The sequence below is a fragment of the Lemur catta genome, chromosome 2, assembly GCF_020740605.2.
Source record: "Lemur catta isolate mLemCat1 chromosome 2, mLemCat1.pri, whole genome shotgun sequence".
In the NCBI taxonomy this organism is placed as follows: domain Eukaryota; kingdom Metazoa; phylum Chordata; class Mammalia; order Primates; family Lemuridae; genus Lemur; species Lemur catta.
In genome coordinates, this window is record NC_059129.1 from 36,508,470 (window position 1) to 36,513,974 (window position 5,505).

The following is a 5,505-nucleotide window of genomic DNA, read 5'->3' on the forward strand; positions in this document are numbered from 1 at the left end:
TCATTGAACCATTTGGTACTGTTTTCTTGTTCAAAAAAAATAGTGAGTTGGTCCTAGGTTCCTCTCAGATTCTACATTTGATGAAAAAATTGCCATGGCAACTGGATAGCGCTTTTATAAAAAACATGCCCTTTGATGAAAAAAATAAATTCTAAATAAAAGAAAAGTATATAACACACACATGGAATTTCTAGAGATAAAGACCAAACCAAACTAAATAAAACTAAGAAACATCAAGAAAAATAATGGGACCAAAAAACGTTTTCTTTAAGAAAAGCTTATTTTTCAGTTCAATTAGAGCAGTTTTCTGTAGTTTTGTGATAAGCAGTAGGGAAAGTGTTGGAGATACTTGTAGAAATCTTGAATGTTATGTTTATAGTTAATTTGATAAGGTAGGGGGCGGTCATGGAATTCATTTGAGTATGACCAGAGCTGTTCTGGCAGATTAGTAAGAAGGAGGAAGAGCCTACAAAATAGTATAATGAGAAAGCCATGCCAGTAATTCAGGATCAAATTAATGAGGATCTAAACTGACATGACAAAAATGAGAATAGAATAGAGGAGAAGGGAACAGATTAAATGAAACAAAACATATAGGATTTTTGTAAAGGGATACCAATAAAAAAAGGATAAAATTTTAAAATTCAAATGTGAATACCTGGATAAATTTTTGTGTCATTTAAAGAAGAAAATATTAAGGAACTTATCTTTGGGAGAACAGACTAAACACAAAATAAAACCTCATATAATCTGACTAGGAGAAAGCTTAAAAATCAGCTAGGGCAATTTATTTATTCCATATATTAAGAAACCAAGGCTCAGAGAAGTGATTTGTCTAATCCACGGGAATAATAGAGAATAAAATTTTGAAACCTGCTGAGTTTGAGGGACCAGTAAAGAAGCAGGTGGAAATATCCAATAAGGCAGTAGAATACAACTGAAGATAGCAATAAAAATATAGTTTACTGTCAGATAAAATGATCTTTTCACGATAATAATAACTTGGAAAGAAACCTACAGAAAAACAACTTGCTAATAATGTGACAGGAATTGAAAGTATATTGTATTACAATTTTAGGAAAACTAGTATTCTTATGACATCTTCAGACTACATATTGAAAGAAAAATTGGAAAAAAAATTCTTAAAGCTCATAAAATTTTTCATGCTGCTCTGCTATACTGAGATTAATTACAAGTCACACAAGTTAAACTGTACAAAATATTTTACAGAATATAGGGAAAGTTTCACATGGCCTAAATAAAGTAGGGGGCTATAAATGTGATACAATACACTCTACTAGATGAATTTCGGAATAATTTCTATTAGAAAGTAATTTTTCCCCATTTCAGCTTCCCCAAGAAAATAAGATAAAATTGATTTCCTAAGCCATCATTTCAGAGAATGATATAATTATCTCACTTTAAAATTGAAAAAAGAATATTAAAGCAGTAAGGCTGTTATTGGCTTTCATGTTTCAGAAAATTTTCCATACATTTGCATACTATAATTAATTCAAAACAAATTAAAAGGGACAAATGAAATCAATTTAGAAATACTAAAATTTGTCTCCACCATAATCAAAGAGTTCTAATTTTCACAGTTATATTTTTGAATTTGCTTAAGTATTGTCACTTCTTATGTTTTAATAAAGATGCACACTGTCTAGGGCATGGATACTTTTGAAGCTCTGACTCACGGGGCTGGGGGGCCAAGGGCAATATACGTAACCTAAACTTTTGTACCCCCACAATTTGCTGAAATAATAATAAAAAAAGAAAAAAAACCAAGCTAGATCACCTGAAAAAAAATAATTATGTCACTTAATTTCATTTATTTATAATATATGTCATATAAATTAATTTGCAAATATTATTTGCTTGACAAAAATTATGGCAGACTCGGAATCTATAGTATGGCACTCAATGTAAAATAAATGAATTTTCTCCAAGTTATAATGGTACTCAATGTAAAATAAATAGATTTTCTCCAAGTTATACTTCTAGAAACAAAAAATTAAATATTCTATTTCTTAAATATTCAGAAAAATAAACATTTCACATTTAATGACTCCTAGTTTCCATAAACTTGCAACATTATGATGAAGTTCAGGACATGCTATCCTAAAATATGGCAACTTGGCATTTGAGGAAAGAGCAGAAACAAGATCACACTTTAACTTTCAACCTTCCCTCCTCTGAAGCAGGTCATAAAACCTAGGAAAGATTCTCTGATATTCCCCTAAAGCAAGTCATAAGACTTTCATTTGAGAGGTGGCCTCTCTCCCTATAGAGGAAAGGAACATCCTTAACCTCTGAAGACACAGGGACACAGAAAAGGATCTGAACAAACAGACCTTGCTAAGTTACCCCCGGTCATAATCATTAGGTCATACCCTTTTGTCCTCCAGTTATATTTCTCTGTGACTGACCACACTTAAACTTAAAAATGCACATATTTACCTGTTTATTTGGGTCTACATTTCTAAAAACTCCCATGTTATATAAAACTTAAATTAATTTGTACACTTTTCTCTTGTTAATCCATCTTTTGTTACAGGAATCTCAGCCATAAACCTAGAGATGGGTAAGGAAATATATTTCTTTTCCCCTACAATTTCAAATAGATTATCCTACCATGGAGGTATCTAGATATACATATGTTGTGTGGAGACAACCACTTGGCCAACCAGAAATCTTTGATTTTTGATGATCATCTCGAAATCTAAATATTAATAAAATAAACAAAATGAGAGAGGGAAAGAAGTGATGAAGAGGAGGAAGGAGCAGGAGGAGGAGGAGGAGGAGGATCTAATTAAAGAAACAGGAAGGAAACAAGAGGGGAAAAGGAGAGGGAAAGAGAGGCAGGAGGGCAGAAGGAAGGAAAAAAGAAGTCATGAAATCTGATTTTTTCCCCCACTTGATAGACAAAGTGAAGATAAAGTTCAATATTTAACTAACGTATATTTGCAAACATACTGAAAGCCTGAGAGGGGATGCTTCACTCTGCCTACATTCTATACCTAGAATTAGAAACACGGCTCCTCTAAACATAATAGACGCTGGAGAAGGAAAGCAGGTTTGGAGAGTGAAAACATGCATTGTCTCTGTGGCAGAAACTTCTTGATTTTCCAGGGTAATACCTTCTTTACACCCATAAGGTAGTTAATTCCTCTTCCAAGAACCTAATCTATATCTACTATTTTTGTGCTTTGATCATGGATAGCTTTCAAGAAATTATTTTATAAAATTATGTGCTAAGTAGATCCTCTTCCAAAATATTTGCTGTTTATTAGACAAGGAAAGCATCTCTGACTTAAATAACAAATGTAAATGAATTGATACATGGTGGAATCTGAGAAACTCCTCCACGTATTAAATCGACACCCACCTACTTTGTCTTCTGACAAGGCTAGTTATGTTATCAAAGACTATATTAGATAATTGCTCCAAAGTACCATGAAAAAATAAAATATGCACATGAATAGAGTCATAATATAAGATAAATAAAAGTAATCTATCACAGCCAGTGTTTAACAAATACAGTGTTCAACATTTTTTATTTAGAAAAAGAATCATGGAGGACTATGTCAGTTTTTCCCCTTTAATTCTTTAGAATTGATAATAGTTTTATATGTTTTAGCTTTATATTCATTTATTTACTTAAATTAGAACTCATTTTCCCCAAGTTACTTTCTGTTTACTGTAAAATAAGTTTATTGGTGGTAACATCATGTAATTTATTCCCGATATTTGATGTTGCAAATTTTAGGGTCTTTGAGCTATGCAGGATCCTTGTATGTAACTGGCATAAACCCCGTTATTTGAGCTCTCTTAATCACTTTTGTGATTTCTTTCTGTTGCTTCCCACAAATACCTGTTATGTTCCTTCCATAAATGCATCCAGGGAATGAAGAAATAAACTGGGACAAAAGCTGTACATTCTTATAATATACACGTTTTCCTCACAAGGTACGTTTCTTAAGAGGCTCCTTGTATGGATTTTCCATTGGAACAGGCAGGTCCTCATTGCTGGTCACCTGTTTAGTGAACCTCTGCTCACAGCACTGCGTGAGTGCCCGGATGTGCGAAACAGAGAGCAGCCCTTACCAAGTGTGCCAGCTTTTTCCTCTCTAGACCACTGCAAACAGCAACCACAGCTGCCATGATTCCTTCCTTATTCCTCCTCGTCCTTTCTTTCCAAATTGTTCGGAATGGTCCCTTCTGGGACTCTTCCCTGTTGGTGCCAAATTAGTTTGTTAATAATTTAACTAAGATATAATTGATAAACAAAAAGCTATACATATTAAATGTATATAATTTGATGAGTTTGAACATGTGCATAGATCCATGAAATAATCACCATCATAAAGGTAATAAACATATTAATCGCTTCCAAAGTTTCCTGTGCCCTATGGTTAAAATTATTTTTGGCTGTTGATGGCTCTTTTCTATTCCTTATAACTTTGATTTAGCTAGATAAAATCATAAAACTGGCTACTAATTTTAGCACAAATGTCAGATCCACCAATGATTGTTATCAAAATAGATTGATTTTGAAGGCAATTCCCCTAAGAGAATACTTTAAATCAAAATCTTCTTGGGAAACTTAAGACACATTGTAACTATCAAATAATATAACCAGAGATACTGCTATGTATCCGATGATAGTAACCCTAAATAATTTCTTATTGAGAGAGTTTACATATTTTGTAATTCCACATAGAAAATATAACATATCATTTACAGTAAAATATTTAATACTTAATGAATATTTATAATCTCATAAACAAATAGTAAAAAGTCCAAGTATAATTAGAAGAAAACAAATATGCTATACTCCTTTGTGCTATATCTGTTTGCCTAATTTTAAGTTAAAAATGGGCTAAGGTACAACCTTAAATTATTTATAGGCACCTGAAATTTGATATTAACACAAGAATACTCAACAATAAAAAATACTCATAGTCTAGAAAAAATAAAGGTACTTTCTCCAATGTCTACATGAGTTTTAAGTTTGTTTAGATATTGATACTTCATTCTGTCATTTTTCGCATCACACATCCAGATTTTATTTTTAATGAAATCAAACCTATTGGTTTCTGTGCAAGTAATTACATATATTATGTAGACTGGGATAATTAATCAGCTTCTATTGTCAACATCTCATCAAAATTTAAGAGCATCTGTATTTTACATTAATAAATATTATACACTATTGGAAATCTATGGTATAAATATGAGCTTCTGGTCTGAAATCTTTGCTACTTGCTAACGCTACACTTTCTACAGCCCTGTAAACTATTTATAAACATCTACACTATCTACTTATTTCATTTAAAAAATATTTATTTGGCACTAGGTACCGTACTGTGTTAAGGGGCACACATTTCAAATAGAAAAGTTGTTCCTAATTGATTCAATGATATTATTTCCCCTTTTTATTTTTCATTCCTAGTATATTCTTTGTGTTCTCTGAATAAATGCAGACAATCCTTTAAATGTAGT

At 32.0% G+C, this 5,505-nt stretch overlaps 1 pseudogene; it reads right to left on the minus strand.

The window, feature by feature from the left end:
* Positions 1 to 3,719: 3,719 nt before the first annotated feature.
* On the minus strand, positions 3,720 to 4,164 carry LOC123631956 (annotated as a pseudogene).
* Between the last annotated feature and the right edge of the window lie 1,341 nt (positions 4,165 to 5,505).